General features: G+C 40.9%; 1 long non-coding RNA gene across 1 annotated transcript in view; it reads right to left on the bottom strand.

Moving 5' to 3' along the window:
- The window catches only part of LOC122692645, a 77,888-nt gene extending 55,633 nt beyond the window's left edge, over positions 1-22,255 (bottom strand). The window contains exon 1 of the long non-coding RNA XR_006340701.1: positions 21,684-22,255. This is a non-coding gene — a long non-coding RNA (uncharacterized LOC122692645). The remainder of the gene's footprint in view (positions 1-21,683) is intronic.
- Positions 22,256-22,488: the final 233 nt, after the last annotated feature.

Below are 22,488 nucleotides of genomic sequence, written 5' to 3'. Positions count from 1 at the left end.
CCAGATCAGGGATCCAACTCCTGACCCCTGCGCTGGCAGGCAGGTTCTTTACCACTGAGCCACTAGGGAAGCCCTATTTTCAGTGTTACTGTTTGTCACCTCACCATGTCTGTACTCACATGCACACACTAGCGCATGCACACACCCCCCAAAACATAAGTATACATTGAGGAACACTGGTTTTTTGAATAGTAGTATGATGTAGTCATTCATAAAGTGATGCAAGTGGAGCTTCCAGACATATTCAGGAACACCCTGCGTTCACCTATTTTTAAGCCAAATGCCACCACGTGGACCTTCCAAAGAGAACTTGGAGTCTCCACTCCCTGCAAGCCTTGGTGAGGAGCTGGGTCTTTGGCTAAAAAGCTGTAGGACTCTTTTTGAGGATTGTAGGAAGAGGAAAACAGTCAGATTTTCATTTTAATGGAGAACACAGGCAAAACAGTCATTCACATAAACTGTAGCAATATTTTCTTAGATCACTCTCCCAAGGTGAAAGAAACAGAAGCAAAAATAAGCAAATGGGCCCTAATCAAACTTAAAAGCTTCTGCACAGCAAAACTGTGCAAAACAGAACAAAAAGACAAAAAGAACATAAACAGAACAAAAAGACAACCTACAGGATGGGAGAAAGTATTTGCAAATGATGCAACTGATATGGGCTTATTTTTCAAAGAATACAGACAGCTTACAACTCAATTATCAAAAGAAAAAAATAAAAATAAAAAACTGAGCAGAAGACCTAGACACTTCCCCCAAAGGAGATATATGTGGCCAACAGGCACATGAAGAGACATTCAATAACACTAATGATTAGAGAAATGCAAGTCAAAATTACAAGGCAGCACCACCTCACACAGGTCAGAATGGCCGTAATCAAGAAGCCCACAAACAATAGATGCTGGAGGGGCTGTGGAGAGAAAGGAACCCTCCTAAACCGTTGGGGGGAATGTAATTTGGTGCAGCCCCGACTGAGAACAGTGGCGGCCCTTAAAAAACTAAAAACAGCTACCATTTGATCCAGCAATCCTACCCCTAGGCGTACACCTTGAATAGACAAAAACTTTAATTTGAGAAGATACACGCACCCCCGTGTTCACAGCAGCACCACTCACAACAGCCAAGACATGGAAGCAACCTAAGTGTCCACTGACGGGTGAACGGGTAAAGATGTGGTGCACATTTACAATGGAATGTTATTCAGCCATTAAAAAGAATGAAACAATGCCATTTGTAGCAACATGGACGGACCTAGAAATGATCAATCATATTAAGGAAAATAAGTCAAAGAAAGACAAATATTACATGATAACACTTATACATGGAGGGGGAAAAATGGAAACAGTGGCAGATTTTATTTTCTTGGGCTCCAAAATCACTGCTGACGGTGACTGCAACCACGAAATTAAAAGATGCTGCCTCCTTGGAAGAAAAGCTATGACAAACCTAGACTGTGTATTAAAAAGCAGAGACATCACTTTGCCAACAAAGGTTTGTACAGTCAAAGCTATGGTTTTTCTAATACTCATGTACAGATGTGAGAGTTGCACCATAAACAAGGCTGAGCGACAAAGAATCGATGCTTGCAAACTGTGGTGCTAGAGAAGACTCTTGAGAGTCCCTTGGACTGCAAGGAGATCAAACCAGTCAATCCTAAAGGAAATCAATCATGAATATTCATTGGCAGGACTAATGCTGAAGCTTCAATACTTTGGCCACCTGATGTGAAGAGCTGACTCACTGGAAAAGACCCTGATGCTGGGAAAAATTGAGGGCAGGAGGAGAAGGGGGAGGCAGAGGATGAGACCGTTGGATGGCATCACCGACTCAATGGACAGGAATCTGAGCAAACTCTGGGAGAGAGTGAAGGACAGGGAAGTCTGGTGTGCTGCAGTCCATGGGGTCGCAGTCAGACATGACTCAGAGTCTGAACAACAGCAACATGCACTCCAAGAAACCTCCTGATTGACTTTATTTTGAAGTGGTCGACAAACTCGTGAGCTTCCGGTCCCTTGGAAGACTTTCTTCTCACCGCTCCCTTTGTAACTCACCCACAATGCTAGCTGACAGTTACTGAGAGCCCACTTTGTGCTAAGTCCATTACATACCTTATCCCCTCAACACATCAGAAGAGGCAGTGGGAGGCTCTGATTCTCTTGCTTTTGTCCCTAACAGGCAGACAGGACCAGTTTAGCATCCTAGCAAAGAGCTATCATTCCTTACAGGCCTATCTCCAAATGCCTCACCAGGAGTCACATGCTGATTCCTGAACCAATCACGGTGGACACGGCAACAGAACAGAGCGTCTGACAAAGCTTGGGTCAAACACTCATCAGTTCTCCATAGAAAATGGAAGGCTTCTGTGGCAAGAAACAGGAGGAGGGAATACTGGGCAGAAAAACCACAGAGATTTGCAAGAATAATAGAAATCATGCTTCTAAATAGAGGAGACCACCTATCTCTCTGGCATTTTCAATGAGTTAGGCCAATAAATTTTCCTTTTTATTTAAGTCAGTTTGAGTTGAATACCTTGTAACTGTTGTTGTTGTTGCTGTTTAGTCACTAAGTCACACCCAACTCTTCGTAACTCCGTGGACTATAGCCTGCCAGGCTCCTCTGTCCCTGGGATTCTCTGGGCAAAAAAACTGGGGTGGGCTGCCATTTTCCTTCTCTAATGTTGTAAATGAAAGATACTAATTGATTCATTTACATATATTTCTTCTCTTTACACCATAATGTAAACTCCATGAGAATAGATACAAAGTCTATTTTGTTCATTGCTACAGTCCCTTTGTCTGAAACAGTGCCTGGCACCACAGTAGGTACTTAGTAAATATTTGCCATGCTTGTGATTATCTGTTTAATACCTGACCTCAGACCTACCATGCTCATTTCCATGCAGCACAGCATTTTGTTTTATTTTTTAAACTCACTCTGTTTCTCCCAGACTCTTAATATGTCTCACACATAATGGGCTCTCAGAATATAGTGATGAACAAATAAATAATAACAAAATAACAAAAGGAACAAATAAATAACAAAACAACACAAACAAATGTTGGCGAGGATATGGGAAAAAGGGAACTGTACACTGTTGGTGGGAATGTAAATTGGTACAGGTACTACGGAAAACAGTACAGAGGTTTCTTAAAAAAAAACTAAAAACAGAACTACCATTTGACTAAGCAATTCCACTTCTGGGTACATAGCTGAAAAAAAAATGAAAACACTAATTTGAAAAGGGTATATGTACCTCAATGTTCAGAGCAGCACTATTTATAATAGCCAAGATATGGAAGCAACCTAAGTGTCCATCAGCAGAGGAATGGATAAAGAAGATGTGCTACATATATACAATGGAATTCTACGGAGCCAGAAGAAAGAATGAAAGTTTGCCATTTGCAACAACATGGATGGACTTGGAGGGGACTATGCTAAGTGAAATGTCAGAGAAAGACAAATACTGTATGATAGTGCTTATATGTGGAATCTAAAAAATATAACAAACTAGTGAATACAGCAAATAACCAGAGTTGTAGAGAAAGAACTAGTGGTTACCAATGGGGAGAGAGAAGCAGGGAGGGGAAAAACAGGGGTAGGGGATTAAGAGGTACAGACTATTACCATAAACTAACCTACAAGGATATACTGTATAACACAGGGAATATAGTCAATATTTTATAATAACTATACATGGAGTATAACTTTTAAAAATTCTGAATAACTATATCGTATACTTGTAACATAATATTGTATATCAAAGATGCATCAATTAAAAAAATCATTAAAAATAAACAAATAAATAAGTATCTTTCCTGCTGGACTCTAAGGAACAGGGCAGTAGAGACCATAAGAGTATTGATAGCAGTAGTACCTTTAGCATTCAGCACACATAGGAAATCAGCTCTCTGCAGATCATTACTGATTGAGTGACAGACTAAATGAATTAATAAGTATTAAGCATGCAAAATGTTAATGTCACTGGTGCTCGCAGCAGCTTGTGAACTGACAATCTTTGACTCCACGGAGTCTACAGAGGTTCATGCGGTCAACGTTTTATTCTTCTGCAGACACCCCACCAAAGGCAGATCTGAACACATACAGGCATCTTGCACAAACCACTGAAAGACTCAGCTTTAGGGCTCCAGGCACTCCTCCCATTCCTTAGGCAGGTTACACTGACGTCACTGGTTCCTCTTCTTCCCCTTCAAGAGCTCTTAGCTCTATTAGCAACAGAGGCAGAAGAGGGTCGGTTACCATGGAAACAACAGCTGGTGTGGGGAAAGAGAAGGCGCCTAAGGAGTGAGCAGAGACTGAAATTTTCAAGCTCAGGAGGCAGCCTGTGTGTGGAATAAAAATACCAGAACAGCACACAAAAATATTCTCAGTAACTATTTTTAGGGTGACTGAATGAAAATATGGCAACTTCGGCAAGCCACCTCCTATCTCTGAGCCTCTTTCTTCATTTGTAAAATAAAAATAATAATTATCCTACTGCAGAGAACATTTCAATTATGATAATGGAAATACAATCCTTAGCACAGGGCTAGGGGGACTTTAAATCAAAGTTTCTCAAGCATTGTCTTTGGTCTGTTTCATAATTGGAGGTATTTATTTATAAATTCCATGTGCCCTTTTTTTTTTTTTCCTTCTCCAGTTCTTTCTTGGAGGAATGAAATCATCTTCCCTCTACACTTTAACACATTGCCTTCTCGCCTTCTCACTAGGGTACCAGATAAAATATAGAAAATCCAGTATGGGACAATACTAACGCTAAAAAACTGTCATTGATTTAAAATTCAAATTTAACTGGGTTATCCTGTAATTTTACGTGCTATATCATGCAACCCTACTTCGCACACTAGACTACTTTTTAACAAATGAAACTTTGGTTTTATCAGCCAAGCTAGCGGATGGTTCACTTACCAGGAACTCTAACTTTTGGCCTTTTGAGAGTTTCCCAGGTGGCTCAGTCTGCCAACGCAGGAGTCGCGTGTTCAATCCCTGGGTAGGGAAGATGCTCTGGAGAAGGAAATGGCAACCCACTCCAGTATTCTTGCCTGGGAAAACTCATGGACAGAGGAGCCTGATGGGCTACAGTCCACGGGGTCGCAAGAGTAAGACACGACTTAGTGACTAAAAAACAACGCTCCTTTACAGACTTCAGAGATCTGAAAACTATTCATTGAGCATTCATTCTGTGCCAGGTACCCTTTAGGTGCAGTGGGTACTTGTACTGACAAGTGCCTGCCCGCTCAGAGTTTTCATTCTGGTCACGGAATCGCTTCCCCAGAACATAGTGAAATCTATTCAAAATATAACCTCACAGAATTCTGAAACTGAAATTCACTGACAAAAGATGAACTCATTGTTTAGATCGTGAAATAAAACTACTGTGTCTGAAAACACATTTCCCCAACTCTACAACGGACGGTTCAGGTAGAGCTAACGGATACCTACACTCTCCTGTCGCTTTCCTTCTGCTTCTGGCTCCTGTGAGAGCTCCTTGAGGGCAAGGCCCGGCTCGCTTTCCGGGCGGTTTCCCAGGCGCCGTTGCGCCTAGCCCCACACCGCGCCTGCGCACTAAGTACCGACTCGTTGGCCAGGGCAACGCCTGTTCCCGGGTCGCTCGCCGGTTCTCCTCAGGGAGCCGGGCTCGGCTTAGAGACTTGCGACCCTAAAGCCGCAGTAAATGGAGGGCGTGATTCTTCTGTCCGTTCGCTACCGAGGGATCGGGCTACTAGTCCACACCGGTGGGAGAACCGCTGAAAGGCCGACGCCCCGGCGTGGGCCCAATGGCAAAGCCGGTCCAGGGCGCAGGCGCGCGGGCCCTCAGGGTCCGGGCACCATCTTGAGCCGTCGCGGGAGGCGATCCATCCCCGTCCTGGCCGTTCGGGGCTGCGAGGTTGGTGGGCTCGCGTCGTGGAGCCCCTCGGGACGTCGGTTTTCCCTCCCTTGCGGAGCCTCTCCGGGCGTCCTTGTCAGGCCTCGCGCTGGACTCAAGCCGTCGGGAATGAGGCGTTCCTCGGTGCCCGCACAACCTCGGTTCCCTTTGCCTGCCCGCGCTGCGGGGCTGCTTCTCGGCCGGGCCCACTGAAGACCTCCAGCCTCACCGCCAGGTTTCTTCAAACAGCGAGAAACCTTCCAGGAAGAGCTTCTGAAGTTCGGGGCCCGCTCCCTACCTCTGTTTCGCCCCCGTGTTTTCTCTGAATTTGGGCTTTCCCGTGACTACCATTGACTTGACTAGAGGAAGCCTTGAGTCTAGGAAACTGCCTTCGATTAGGAATCGGTTGTCGAAACAGCCAGCCTCTTGTCTTTGAAACAGCTTTCTTGAAACATAAATTAACTTACCTTAAAACTTACCCACTCTAAGTGTTCAACTCAAATTTTTTTCTTTTTTTTTAAAGCACAATTAAAGAGTTGTGCCGGGCTTCCTGGTGGCTCAGCTGGTGAAGAATCTGCCTGCAAAGCGGGAGACCTGGTCGATGCCTAGGTTGGGAAGATCACCTGGAGAAGAGAAAGGCTACCCACTCCAGTATTCTGGCCTGGAGAATTCCATGGACTGTATAGTCCATGGGGTCGCAAAGAGTTGGACACGACTGAGCGACTCTGACTTCACTAAGGAGTTGTGCAGGCCCCGCTGCAAGGCCACTTTAGAACAGTTCCATTCGGTCCCGCCCGTTTGCAGTCAGTGGTGGCTCCTACCACTGAGGAACCATGAGTTTACTTTGTCTCTTTAGATTTCCCTTTTCTGGAAGTTTCATGAAAATGAAATGGTACAGTATGTGGTATTTTGCGGCTGGCTTCTTAAACTTAGCATAAAGCTTTTGAAGTCTCTTTATCAAGAGTTGGGAAGTCAGATGGTTTTGGTTCAGAACTGCTCTGCTGGGAGTTTAGATAATTTGTGAAGACAGCTGACTGGGCACTATTGGAATGCCGTTGCCCCCACAACCCCTGCCATAAGTTTGGCTCAGGTTTTCCAATTTCTGTTTTCCCTGGGTCGAACATGTTTGATTAGGATTTTGAGATTTATTACCATGGAATGGTAGGGAGTCTGTTAAGGATGCTGACTTTGCTGCCTGACTTGGCTTTTAACTTCTTAGTTGTGAGACTGTCAACAGCCATTTAGTCTCTGTGGTTCTCAGTTCAGGAAGTAATCATTCCTACCTTAGATGAATTACTGCATAGAAAGTCTTAAAATAGTGCCCTGACACACACTCCAGCTGAAAAGGTTAACTCTCCTTATCTTAGAGGGATTCCTTTCCAGGGGAGAGAGGGTGGTGAGTCAACAAATGAGTGCTATTGCAACTGACTCAGCTAGGGTATAACATTGGTGTGTTAGGTTGAGAGGCCTTTTCTTTTAACTTTTTATTTTCTATTGGAGTATAGTTGATTAACAATGTTGTGTTAGTTTTAGGTGTACAGCAGAGTGATTCAGTTGTACAGACACATTCAGTTGTACCTATTCTTTTTCAAATTCTTTTCCCATGTAGGTTGTTACACGGTAATAGAGCAGAGTTCCCTATGCTCCGCAGCAGGTCCTTGTTGATTATCCATTTTAAATATAGTCATGTGTAAATGTTAATCCCAAACTCCCTAAATATCCCTGACCCCCCACAATTCCCTACTGGTAACCATAAGTTCCTTCTCTGTGTCTGTTTTGTAGATAAGTTTGTAATTTTATTTTATTTTTTAGATTCCACATACAAGCGATAGATATTTTTCTTTCTCTGAGTTACTTCCCTCAGTGTGACAGTCTCTAGGTCCATCCATGTTGTTGCAAATGGCATTATTTTATTTTTTTAATGGCTGAGTGATATTCCATTGTATATATGCACCACATTTTCTTCATCCATTCATTTCTGGGTGGACATTTAGGTTGCTTCCATGAACTTAGCTGTTGTAAACAGTGCTGCAGTGAACATTGGGGGTGCCGGGGGTGCACGTATCCTTTTGGACCATGTTTTTCTCCAGCTATATGCCGAGGAGTGGGATTGTAGGATCATATGGTAGCTCTGTTTTTAGTTTAATTTAAAGAAATCTCTATGCTGTTCTCTTTAGTGGCTGCACCAATTTCCATTCCTACCAACAGTGTAGGAGGGCTCTCTTCTCCACACCCTCAAATCAATTTATGGCACATAATTATTTGTTCCCTGGGAGTCGGTAGTGGTAGTGAAAGTTGCTTAGTTGTGGCTGACTCTTTGCAACCCCATAGATTGTAGCCTGCCAGGCTCTTCTGCCCATGGAATTCTCCAGACAAGAATGCTGAAGTGGATTGCCATGCCCTTCTCCAGGGGATCTTCCCGACCCAGGGATCGAACCCTTGTCACCTGCATTGCAGGCAGATTCTTTACCGTACAGGTCACCAGGGAAGCCCTGGGAGTCAGTAGGAAGCTTCTATATACTCCTCCCCACCTCAAGATTATTCTGGTAGTTTTTGGTACTTTTTATTTGCTCAGGAAAGTGTGCATTTCCTCAATATTTGCAGACCAGATTAAAATTAAATGGTGTCGTGTTAAGAGTGTAGACTCTGAAGACAGAAGCAAGGGTTAGAGGCCTGAGCTCTTATCACCTTTAGCACCTTGGGCAATGTGCTTAACCTCCTGAGTCTCCAGTTCACCCACAGAATTGGATAACAATGGTACCCTGCTTTCCTTGGTTGAGGATTACATGGAAATCTTGTATTTAGCAAAGCACCTGGAATCGTAGGGAAAGTTCTGTAACTGTCAGCTGTTGTTATTTTCATTATGCAGAGTTCTTTCCAACTAAAACAGCTGAGGGGTTGTAAACCTTTATGAACCAGTCATTAAAAGGAACTGGGACGTCCTCCACTGTTTTTGAGGCCTTGGAACGCGTTCTGGAACATAGAAATTTGTTCCTTGAAAGTTTGGAAGGAAGTTTCCATTCCTACTCCAGTCACCCTTTAAAGCCATGCTTTTTCTTCTTTGAGGGAGTACTTTTTATATACTCCCCCTCCATTTTTCACTAAGAGTTTTAAATTTAATACCCAAAAGAATGAGGGTCCATAAATCTTTTCTGTTAGGGCCAAACAGTAAATATTTCAGGCTTTGTGGGATATGTGGTATCTTTCAGAATTACTTAGCTGAGCCACTGTAGTGTGAAAGCAGCCATATAGAGTATGTCAACATGGATGTGGCTGTGTCCAATAAAACTGTATTTATGAACACTGAAATTTGGATTTCATACCATTTTCATGTGTCACAAAGTATTATTTTGATTTTTTTCCAATCAATTAACCACTTTTTCATTCAACTATTCTGTGTCCAAATTGTACCTACTTCAGACAATTGTCTTGACTATTAAGTAAGCTAACACTTAATGAAACACTTTGAAAAATTTCTGACACATATAAGTTCTCCATTAATATTAGCTGTTACTATTTCACAAGATATATTTGGGGTTAAAAACTCCTGTGCTGTGTTGTTAAAATGAAAGACTTTTGCCTCTTTCCCCTGAAATGGTGCAATTTATAAAGCATAGGATTTGTACCTTGGAAATGAGAGGAAACTTGCTGGTAAATGGCAAGGGATTAGGGCACTTTCTGAAGAAAGCACTCCCTTGATATTTGCCAAGTTTTTATTATCTGCCTTCCTCTCAAGAATGATCCATTCCATTATGGCTTTCAAATTTCATATCTCAGAAGTGTATTCGGTGGTGAGAGCTTGGGTGTCTCGCAGATCTGGATTTGATTCCTGACTCTACCGTCTACTAACATGTGACGTGAGACAAGCTACCCACCTCCCATAGCTCACTTCTGATCTATGAAACTTGGATAATAATAGTATCTATTTCATAGAGTTTCTGCAAAGATTAAACATACTGATGCATATAAAGTGCTTGATGCCAGGCCTTGCCTGTTGTAAAAGTTTAATAAATGACAGCTATTACTTTTGTTGTCCTCCAGGGCACTCTTATTAAAGTCAGACCCATTTGAGATGGAAAACCACTTGCTAGGTTTTTTAATGGGCAGCCTTCTCTCTCATTCTAAGTTTGGAATGTTTAATAATGTAGGAATTTTTTGTTCTTAGGACATTGCTCTCGTGAACCTGTTAGCCATCAGTTTATGTTTCTCAACAAGGGGGCCATTTCCTGAAGATTCTCACTTTATTTGCATAGAACTGTGTTGGGAAGTAGAAAGCACTGTAGACAGAAAGACCTAGGTTTGAGTCTTGACTGTCTCAACCAGATTATGAACTTGAGTAAATGCCATCTTCTCTGAGCTGCAGATTTCCCATCTATAAAACAAGTATATTAGTTCTAGTTTCATTAAGATTATTGGGAGCACTCACCCAGTGAGTATATCCCAGATACATATTTTTAAATAACAGTTTCATCTAGATGTAATTAATTCACTACCATACAGTTCACCCACTTCACTGGTATTTAATACATTCAGAATTGTGCAACCATAATCAAAATCAATTTTAAAACATTTTCATTACCCTAAAAAGAAACCCTCACTTTTCATTCCCCTCTGCCCTAGCCCTAGGCAATTGTTAATCTACTTTCTGTCTGTGCCTATTCTGGACATTTCATATAAATGGAATCATACGATCTTGTGGGCCTTTATGACTGTTTCCTTTAACTTAGCATAATGTTTTCAAAGTCCATCAATACTGTAGCATGTATCAGTACTTCGTTTTTTATTGCCAAATACTCTGTTGTATGGATATACCGCCTTTTATTTATCCATTTATCAAACAATGGGTCCATCAAATGATGGGCAGTTGAGTTATTTCTACTTTTTGAAGTGGAAACTTCAGTATCACTCTTGTGATACTGCTGCTGTGAACATTCATGTACAAGTTTTTAATGTGAATATGTTTTCATTTCACCCAGAAAAAGGAATTTCTGGGTCTTATGGTAACTGTTTGACCTTTTAAGGAATTGCCAGACTGTTTTCCAAGTAGCACCCAGATCATTTTTAAAGAACTTGACTCCTAAAACTTGACATAGAGCAAATGCCTCATACAAGATAGCCATTTTATTGTAAAAAATTTGTTCTTGAAGGCCACTCTTCTAATTTAGCTGAATAAACTTGCAAACCTTCTGTCTTTTTAAATGCTCTGGAACAATGTGTACCAACTAAGAATAATTTGCTCCTTGAGCATTTGAAGGACAGTTCCAGTCAAACTGAGATTTCAAATAATTTCTGCTTCCCTAGAAAGTGATGCATTCCTTTAAGATTTTCCAATTTGTTAGCATAAAATTATCTTAGCATAGTGGTTGAAGAGTCTGACTCTGCAGTCATTTGCTGGGTTTGGAAGTTGGAATAAGACTCCATGACCTTCAGTTTGCTTACATGTAAAACAGGTCACGAGGTCACCTCTATCTCAGTAAGGAGGAGCTGCAAATACATATAATGTTTTATGCTGTATCCTGCATACAGGAAGTGCTAAATAAATATTAGTTTTTAATCTCATAGAGACTGTGAGGTTGAAAATCGTTGTGCTAGGCTATTAAATGTGGAGAGTCTTGTTCAGTCGCTCAGTCATGTCCAACTCTTTCTGACCCCATGGACTATACACCATGCCGGGCTTCCCTGTCCTTCACTATCTCCCAGAATTTGCTCAAATTCATGTCCATTGAGTTGGTGATGCTGTCTAACCATCTCATCTTCTGCCACCCCTTCTCGTTTTGCCTTCAGTCTTTCCTAGCATCAGGGTCTTTTCCAGTGAGTCAGCTCTTCGCATAGAAATTATAAAATAGAGAGTCTTAGCACACAGGAATTCTTTGTAAGAAGATTTCTCCTAATTTTTTTCCTATTCCATTGGTAGTCAGTTTTAGTAATTCTTATTTTCCTTGACTGAAGAAGGAAATAGCAACCCACTCCAGTATTCTTGACTGGAGAAACCCAGGGACAGAGGAGCCTGGTGGGCTGCCGTCTGTGGGGTCGCACAGAGTCGGACACAACTAAAGTGACTTAGCAGCAGCAGCATTTTCCGTGACAATGTTCATTCTCATTAAAATTTTCATATCATTTGTCTAAAACCTTGGTTAATATTAACATGTTTGCTTTAACTTTTAATAGGTAATTTATTTGTGTGGCTCAAAATTCAAAAAGGAGAAAGGGTATACAGTGAAAATTTCCTTCCCACATCCCTTCTCTCAGCACCAGTTTCCCTCCCTGTAGATAACCAGCGTCACTAGTTTTGTGTATATTCTTTCCAAAGTTATTTCATGTATATTGAAGCAAACGTGTATATTGTTTGCCTCTTTGTTTAACAAATGAAGCATATTATATTCAGTGTTCAGCACCTTGACTTTCACTTAACAGTGTATCTTGGAGATCATTCCATAAGGTATTTCTCATCTTTTTTTTTTTTTATGGCTATGGGAGTTTCTATTATGTGAAATGTGTAGAATTTATAAAATGTTTCTCTAATCTCCAGCTGTTTTTCTGCTTTCTGATTCATGTTTTACTTTTATCTCGATGATGGTCTTTTTCCTATTCTCTTCAGATTTATTTTGGTGGGCCTTTGGCAAAATGAACCAGATAAGAGTGTGGGTTCTCTCCTAGCCTGACAATCTGCATTGTGGAAGCCAGATCACCTCTCCATAACATTCTCATCACATCCTGAGGTGTTGACATGTGAGTATGTGTGGAAATCATGCCACTTTTTGGGAGACTTGAGTGAGATTCGAGTGCTGGCTGATCACCCTGGGGGGAATTTTTGAGGCGAGCTAGAGATTGTGATCGTCAGGGATCTCCAGTCCTTAAGTGGCCTCCAAGGCCTTGCAAGATCCGACTTCTCTCTCCCTCCTTTGTCCTAAGCCGGTCTGTATTCTAGCTGCATGGTTCTCCACAGTCCTCTCTACCTCCTGACCTTTGTACATGCTGTTTATTAGACGTGGAATGTTTTTCCTCAGCACCTGGTCCAAGTCAGACTCCCTCACATACATGCTTATAGCACAGTGTATCGTCGTCACATTTACTGCTTGTCATTCTTCTTATTTATGTGGCTGTTCATAATTATTTGGTGTCACCATGAACCATACACCCCAATGAAAGCAGAAATTGCATCTCCTTTATCGTTTTATCCCTAGTGTCTGGATGTGTTTGATAATACCTGCTTATTAAATGGTTGAATAAATGAGTGTCTACCATTTTGCCAGTTCAGGATTAGAGCTTTCTGCCTGGCAAACCAATATGAGAAAAAAGTATGTGAATAACCTTTTGTTTTTTAGATAAGTATTTTGCTTGGCATGTGATAACTTGACTCTGAGTGCTTGTGCTCCCTGTGAGAGAAGGCACCTGCTGCCCTCTTGGACAGGGGTGTGTGAGCAGAACTGTGGGTAGGCGAGCCTTCCTGGCCTATAGGAAGTCTCATAGTTCTGAACCTTAACACCGTCAGCCAGATTTGACACTGAATTTTTCTCTACTAACGTCAGATTTGTGACAGGGTTCTCCTTTGCCTGTCTTTAATCTTATGTGTAGTTAACTGTTTAATATTTGAATTTAGAAGCAGTTTTTGTGATAGAGTTGGTTGCCTTTATGTGAATATTTGGTTTTCTGTTGTCTTGAAATTCCTAGAGGGGGTTAAAAAATTAAGTTCACTCTCAAAGAAAATTGGTTAGATTTGCATTACTGAGGAACTGTATACAAATTTGTATACTAAGATAATTACCTATCCAGCACTGAATATGCAAGAGTACTAAATATATATGCAAGAGTACTAAATACTGAAGAACACATTTTTGAATTTATTTTTGTAGAGTACAGTGTTCACTTCACAGCTCTGTGTGGAAAACTTCCAGAGTCAGAGCTCTAGCCAACCTCTCCAGAGTACCTACTCAACATCTCCACTTGCTTGAGGGTAAGCATTTCAAATGTAACACATCAAAAAGAGAGCTCTGGATTTTCTGCTCTTCCCCTGCCCAAACCTGTGACTCAGCGACTCACTAAATAACACTTCCATCTACCCAGCTGCTCAAACCAAAAATATAGGAATCATTTGCGATGTTTTTTTCTTTGCCACAAATACACAAATTATCAGCAGGGTTTGTCTATTTTGTCTCCAAAACACCCGTTGTATTTGTCCACTTCTCCTTATCTCCACTGCCATCCTGCTGGTTCAGAGCACTGTCATCCTGCCTAGACAGCTGCCTCCTAACTGGTCTACGGGCCTCCTCTCTTTTCAATCTCTAGTCCCCTAGTTCTCCACACAGCAACATGAATTGTCTTTCAATGGATTATGTCAGACCTTATTTAAACATCTTTAATGACTCCGTATCACCTTTTGGATCAAATTCAAGATCTTTATCTTGGCCTCCAGTTCCTAAAGAACTGGCTTTTGCACACCTGTAAAACCTCATTTTACGCCCCTCTACTCCATTCTTGCTATCCTCCAGGCATTCTGATGTCTGTTCTATTTTTTTTTCCTTTTTAGTCTTTGTATATTGCTGTTTTATCTGTCTAGAATATTCTTCCCCTTGCTCTTCCCAGGGCTAGCTCTTTCTCACGGTTTAGTTTTAGCTTCTCTTCCTCAGAGAAGCCTTCCCTGACTGCTCTATTTAACTGCCATACAAACACTTACCCACCTCTCCACCTCATTGTAGCTGCCTGTTTTTTCTTCAGACTCCTCACTGCAATTTTTAAAGGTTTTTTTTGGTCAACTTTATGTATCTTGCCAGCTAGACTGAAGCTTAAAGACATATTTATGAAATAAATGACTTAGGGCAGGGGCCATTTCTAATTTAATTGCAGTGAGCCAGAACCTGGCCTAGCACTGGTCCATATATATATATATATATGGCACTCAAATAGTTCTTAAAGAATGGATGAGTAAGCATTCGTTGAGAGACTTAACCATGTACTAAACTCTATGCAAATCCATGGGATCATAATACCCAGATCACCCAATCTGTTAAAGATTTATTGTAGACCAGGGGTTGTCAAACTTTTTTTTTCTCAAGACCCATTTACACTCTTGAAATGATTGAGGACTCCAAAGAATTTTTTATGTGGATTACACCTATCAATATATATAGTTTTAGAAATTAAAATTTTAAATGTATATTAATTTAAAATAGGTAGTAAGTTTATTACATGTTAATATAAGCAACCTTTTTTAAATTTAACGTTAATAATTCCCAAAGCAAAAGACTACTGAGAAGAATGGCATTGTTTTAAATCTTTACAAATCTAACAACTGGCTTGAATGAAAACAGCTAGATTCTCAACTGCTTCAGCATTCACTCGGTGGTGATACCACATGTCATAGAGCCTCAGGAAAACCCCATTGTACGCTTGGGAAAGAAGTGAGAACTGCTGTAGATAATTTAGAAAATAGTATTTTGTAGATTTCCCTGGCAGTTCAGTGGTTAAGACTTTGCGTTTCCAGTGCAAAGGGTGTGGGTTCGATCTCTGGTTGGGGAACTAAGATCCCACCTGCCAGGCAGTGTGCCCTCCCCCCAACCAAAAAAAGGATAATATTTTTGATTGAGTTGGTGCTGTGAGTGCTGCATTCACACTTCAACCTCTTTTTAATATAACTTCCAGTGATCTAGAAGTGCATGACATTTGTATGGATCAAAAACTGAACAGAAAAACAAGGATCTGTGGGGTTGAAGAGCTGAACCTGTTGGACTTCTGATCTTTAAATAGGCGGAGGTAGTTAACAATTTGACTGTTGTGGAGTAACAAGGTCCAGAAGCACTCCATGCACATTGAGGTCCCAGGCTCACTGTGTCAAACAGGGGCTGGGGTGAGATTCTCCTGACATGAAATGAGACTGGAAAAAAGCCAGTAATAGTTACTCAGGGCTTCAGCTTATATTAAGAGCAGTGGCAGGAGTGAACACATGGCCATGTAGAGCGGACCCAGCCTGTGCTTAACTTTTGCTCAGTGACTGACATACCCCCTTTATCACATGGCACAGAGCCCCCATTTGACTTGTCTCAGGACTAAGTTTCTCAGAGCAAAGAAGACACAACCAAAAAAGAGAAAAAAGCTAGATATGGAGGGGAGAGACAGGTGGGGTCAGAGGTGATAGCTAAGTGTTCTAAGAAACACTTAGAAACTAAATTTACAAAGCACTGAGTTAAGCATAGGAAAACTTAATAAGCAAGACAACAAAATCAGCTGTCGGGATGAATTCATTCCTGATAAAATGCAATTCTAATAGTTTCAGTGTAACTTTAAGACTCTTGAAAGATAAAGAATAGTATTCATAAAATGTTCATCCATTTGACAAAGGTGGATATAAAAAAGTATGGATTAAAAATCTTACACGTGAAAAAAAAATGGCCACTGTAAAACACATCAAGGTAAACACTATATTGGATGCAGTTTAAAAGAGGAGTTACTCAGAAAGCAACCCAGAAAAGTATATGAAAAATAGAGAACATAAACAAAGGACAGACTAAGAAGGGCGAATATACTCTATTAGGTTGAGAAGAGAATAAAGTTGAAATGGCAGAAAAGCTATATTGGCCAAGATAGACTGGCCAAGAATTCTGCAGAATGGCAAAAAGACCTTCATTGGTCACACAAGTCCTGAGCAGGAGAAACAAAAATAAATCCATATGTGACACCATTTGAAAAGCCACAGAGGAAAAAACCAATGCTATTAGGAACACTTAGATCATAGCAAACCTCATCAGCAATGTTAGATGTTGAAGACAATAGAATAATATCTTCAAAATAAGAGAAGGGTCACTTTAGAATTCCATACTTAAGTAAACTGTCATTCAAAAAAATATCTTAAAGCCATTTTTAGAAACACAAATAGAGAGACTGCCCCCTATACTAAAAGGCTTAATTAAGGATTTATTACAATGAGGGGAAAAAAAGAACCTAGAGAGGAGTAAAATTCGAGAAATGAGAATAAATTATCAATAAACGTAATTAATCATTGACTGCAAAAATTGTGCTTTGGGTTTGTTTTAAAAATATGTAGCTAAAATTCTAGACAGTAACCAGGAAAGTAGGAATAAGAACTTCAATGAATTGCTAAGGTATGCCAGCTTCCTTTATTATTTTACACTCTGTTTAAAAAAATAAGTACTTGCGTATAATTAGGAATTTAAAGCTAGACAATAAAATAACAAGTTTAATTGAAAGCTTTCAAATTAGCAAAGGGAAAAAAAAGTAAGCTTGATCAACTCAGTAGAAGGCAGGAATGGAGAAAATAAGGAACAAAGGAAAAGGAACATTTAACAAGCAAGTATATCAGAAATATAAAATGTGAACAGATTAACTCCCCTATTAAAGGCAGACTTCAAGATTAATTTCTCTGATATCTGATTTAGAGGAAATCATGAGCTTGTTCCTACCTGAAAACATGGCCTTGAAATACATAAAGCAAAAACTAAAAAGAATTACCAGGAGCAGTGAATGAAGCCATATGCTAATGGGAGATTTTTTTAAAAAATAATTATTTAGAACTGATATATCAAGCAGACAGAAAATAAGAATACTGAAAATGTAAACACAGAACTTGATCCTATGGACATAAATAGAAATTGGTACCTGATAATTAGAGAATACTTATTCTTTTCTAATATACTGAACAATTAAAAATTAATTACATCCTAAGATCACAAAAGAAATTTTAACGTATCAATAACATATAGGCCATATCATTTGGCTATAATGTAGTTAAATTGGAAATCTATAATCAAAAGACTTTTAAAGAACTTGAAAACCTAAATACATTCCTTAGTGTGACTAAGAGGAAATCTATTTGCAGCAATGGAATATAGTACCAAACAACAGTGAAATGTATGGAATGCGGTTCAAGTGGTACTTGAAAGGAATGTAATAGCCTTAAATGTACCTGTTAAAAATTAAGAAAGATTAAAGGTAAATGAGTTAAATGTGCAACTCAAGATGCTAGGAAAAGAAACTCAAATAAAGAGAAAAAAGGAAATAATAAAATAGAGAGCAGAAATTAAATGTAAAAAAAGAATAAGTAAAGAGGACAAATATGTTAGAAAATAGAAATGACCTAAATTGACTCAAGATAAAGCAGAAATATAGAACAAAACTAAGGAAACCAAGTAAAAAATATTTCATGCAAAAAGACATCAGATTTAATTTTATAGTAAGTTATGTTAAACTTTCAAAAATGAGAAACTCTATTTTGTATGTTCTGTTATAGAGAATATAAGCAGGAAGAAAATCCAAATAATTTTATAAGGCTAGTACAACCTTGATACCAAAGTGAAACAAGTATAGTAGAATAAGAACTTAGGTGCAAAAACCAAAAGTAAAATATAACTCAGTAGTATCCTGCTACATGTGTATATAAATCAGACCCTCATTATCATGATCAAGTAGGGGTTACAAATGCTACATGTTTCAACATCAGAAAATTTGCCTTAATTCTCCACATTAACAGATTATATAACATAATCTTCCCAATAGATAACAGAAAAGGCATTACATAAAAATTAAATGTATTCATGATAAAATTTTTAGAAAACTAGAACTAAAGGGAATTTCCTTAATCCCCAACAAAGAGGCTTTGCAAACAAGCTTACTGTGGACATTTTTACTTGATAGTAAAAGATAAGTATCCCCTTTCAAGTCTAGAACAAGATTTATTCCATATTTCCCCAGAGGTCCTAGAGAACACATTATGATAGAAATGAGATATAATTGTCAATAAAAATCTAAAAACTGTCATAAACAGATTAACATTTTTAAAGCGTCCAGGAAAATCTGTGAGAAACTATTAGAACTAACAAGGACAGGTCAGCAAATTCACTGGATTAAAAAAAAAATCAACATATAAAAAGCAATAGTAGATAATTCTCAAAAACCATAATCCAAGACAAATCATGAGAAACTGTTAGACAAACTCAAATTGAGACTTTCTACAAAATACCTGACCACCACTACTCAAAACTGCTAAAGTCATGAAAAACAAGGAGATACCGAGGAGCTGTCACAGCCTGGAGTTGTCTAAGGACACACAACTAAATGTAATGTGGTGTTTTGGATGGGGTCCTGGGACAGAAGGAAGACATTTATGGCAAATCTATAGTATAATTACTAGTTTTGTACTAGTGGTAATTTCTTCATTTGACCACATACCGAAGTTAGGTAAGATGTAAACATCAGGGGGGACTGAGGAAGGAATGTTTACATTATCTTTGCAACTTTTCTATAAATATGAAATTATTTTTTAAAAGCTTTATCACTGTTTTAACTCAAAAATAACCTGTTAGGTAAGTAATAGGAAAAAAGACCTCCAAAAGTCAACTAAGATCTTTATGGGAAAAAATTACAGTGTACTGTTGTTGTTGGCTGTAGAAGACATGAATAAACAGGTAGCACAGATCATAGGCAAAGATGAGATGTTGTGATAAAATGTTTTTGGTTCTCTTTAAATTTTTTTGTGGATTCAGTAAAATGTCAACGGCTAAGAATAGCCAAAGACACTTTTGAAAAACAAGGTAGGGCAATTGTCCTTTAAGATATCAAGATATTATAACGCTCCAATAATTAATGCACACAGATGGACCAATGGGACAGACTAGAGGTTAGGAACACTCATACAGAAATATGATATATGTCAGGAGAAAAAATAAATCCATACCACAGAATATATATAAAACTAAACCTAAAAAGACTAAAACTTAAGAGTATTATATCTTTATGACTTCAGCGTGGAGAGGGATTTCTTAAGGTATAAAAAGCAGAAATCTGAAGGAAAAGATTATTAAATTTTACAGCACAAATATTTAACATTCTTCCGTGACAAAAGATATTGATGCCTTTTCTTTTAACTTTGTTCATGGTATGGATTTTAGACATATTGAAGTGTGATTGGGGTCAAGAATAGAAGGTAATTCAAGCTGCAACATGATGTCTTATTTACGGTTAAAGAAGATGCTCTCTAGAAAATACTAGAGGGAAGGGTTTGAAGTCAAAGCAGGTAGTCAAGTGAGTAGGCTAATACCTAGGGGGTAATGATTAGGACTATCATGCAGAGCAAAAAGGGGACAAATTTGGAGTGTATCTTGGATGTAGAGCCAGCAGGACCTGCTGATGAAGTGAATGTTGGTGGTAAGGGAACCAGGAATCCAGAACAATTGCAAGATTTTTGGCTACTGCAGCTGGTGCTGTTTATAGAAACAAGGAAAAGGGAAATTGCTGTTTGTTTTCGTGTTTTGAGTTGCCCATTTGACATCCTGGTAGAGCACTCAGCTGTTAGGCAGCTAGCTGGGTATATGAGACTCGGCTTCTGTGGAGAGTTCTGTGCCAGGGGGAGCTGTTGGCATGCAGGTGGCTCTGAAACCATCCCGCGAGGTGAGACTGCTGCCTAGGGGGTAGATGTTGAGGGAGAAGGCTAGTGACTGAGTTCTGAGCACTGGGAGCTTGAACAGAGCAGAAGCCAGCTAAGAGAACAGAAGGGGAAAACCAGGGTAGTGTAGTGTCTCTGAAAATAAGATGGTCTGAGTTTTTATCATTGTTTTAATGAGGATGTTGAATGTTACTGAAAGATCAAGTGAGATTAAGAACAAGTCTCCTAGCCACATAGAGAACTGCTGAAATTGCCAAATGGCTTCAGGAGTGTGGAAAGGAGTAAGCCCCCCGTGTGGCATGGTAAGGGGAGAGAATGCGCAGTAAGTCTGTTGAGTCTGTGACAGAGACCACTCCATCAAGAAGGCTTTATTGGCCAGTGCCAGAAGGGAGTGCTGAGAAAGGGGAGACGCTCTGAGAGCATGTGCTATCTGATGGGAATGAATGATGCAGGATCCAGGAGAAAAACCTGTATTGCAGATAGAGGTCTTTGAGGAGAGAGGGGATGGAGGGGTCCCTTGAATGTGTTAAATCACCTTCCAGACCTTAGCCAGACTTTAAATTCCCCTCCGGGGTTCGGAAAAAACACCTCTGTGGGACGCTGGGCACCTGCAGCGTCCAACAGCTCCCCCAGCGGCTCCTGACGTGTGTGGCCAGATTTGGAAACCTCTTCCCTAAGCTTAGGACCGCATTCACTCTCAGTGGTACCTCTAGAATTTCCGTGGATGCTCCTGAGGAGTACATTTCAAGGGTGCAGAGCAAAGGCATTTTCATTCAGATTTTCTGTTTACGTGGCACTGCTGGCTGACCGGAGACTGTTGAAGGCTTGGAGGGTTTCAAACACTGCCCTCCTCGCCCCCCGCCCCAGGTCAGCAGCTTCCAGTATCCCCAGGAACCACTGATTTATAAATATTTATACTTACGAAGTGTAAATATAAATTTTCATTTTGGATATCCTATTCTGAACGTATCTCATGAATCTTCTCCTTTAAAATTCAAGTCTTACATTTTAACTGGCCACATAAAATTGCACGGTATGGCTTTGCCCGAGTACGGTTTAGTGCTTCCACAGAGTGCCTTTTTCTCATAAAAAGTGACGCTCGCTGAGCACGCCTGCATGGACTCGCTCACACCTCTCCGCTTTATTCCTGGAGAGTGGGGCGGCCGGATCACCCGCGCCTCGGGAGGCTCTATGAGACACCCCGCGGCTACCGCACGACAAAACGCGTGTTTCTGGAAGGGGAGTCCGGCAGAATGGACTGGAGACGGGCAGGAGCCCTCCTCCATCTTCCTTCCCCTCACTCCCGTGGCCCCCGAGGTGACCGGCTGACAATTTCTTGCACGCTTCCCCAGAGGTTTAACCGCGTGTGTGTTCACCCTTAACAAACGAACAAGTGCGAGTACTTACCGGGTCGTGTCTGCATGCTTCGGCCTGACTGTCGGTGTGACTGACGGCCGAGTCCTCGGTGGTGGTCTGTCCCGCGAGGCGCAGCCCGCATTTCCCGCCGCACACAGGTCTCCGCAGGCGGCGGTGCGCCCCGCACGTCAACGGTCTGGCTGGACGGCGGTGGACCGGCCCGGCGGCGGCGCGCGCGGCCGCTTGAGGAGAGCGCCTGCGGAACGGCGCAGGTCTGCGCTCTCAGTTTTTCGGTCTTTGGAAGTCGGGTCAAGAGTTCTGTCCCGTAGGTCTGTCAGCCATTTGTGCTTTTCTGTGAATTGCCAGTGTCCTCCCTTTTTGCCCATTTTTCAGGCGCGATTTGGTCTTTACCGTATCGGTTTCCAAATTCTTCGTTTATTAGGGAAGTTAGCCCCGGGTCTTTCGTGTGTCCCAGGCGGAAAAGTCTCGTCTCCCACTTTCTCGTTTGTCTTTAACTTCAACATACATGTTTTTGCCCGCCAGCTTTTCACTTTCTTAGACAAATGTACGGGGTTGTTTGTTTGTTTGTTTGTGTGGTCTCTTCAGAGGATTTGCATTTGGGAGTCGTTGGAAAGGCTTTCTCCGTGTAACCCCCCCCTTCTTTGTTTGGGGGTCGAACAACCCCCCCCCCCCGCTTCCAGACCCTTCCTCAGGGCCCCTAGCATTGGCTCCGTTGACGTCAACCTCCTGCCTTCGCGCCAAGCAGTCGCCACGGCAACCGCGGCCCGATGGGCAGGGCTGGGGGTGTGGCGAGGGGCCCTGGGCGCCGCACACAGCCGTTGATTGGCCGGTGCCC

This window comes from Cervus elaphus, chromosome 4, assembly GCF_910594005.1.
Source record: "Cervus elaphus chromosome 4, mCerEla1.1, whole genome shotgun sequence".
NCBI classification, from domain to species: domain Eukaryota; kingdom Metazoa; phylum Chordata; class Mammalia; order Artiodactyla; family Cervidae; genus Cervus; species Cervus elaphus.
Note: the sequence above shows the minus strand (reverse complement) of the source record. Positions and strands in the feature narration are given on the sequence as shown.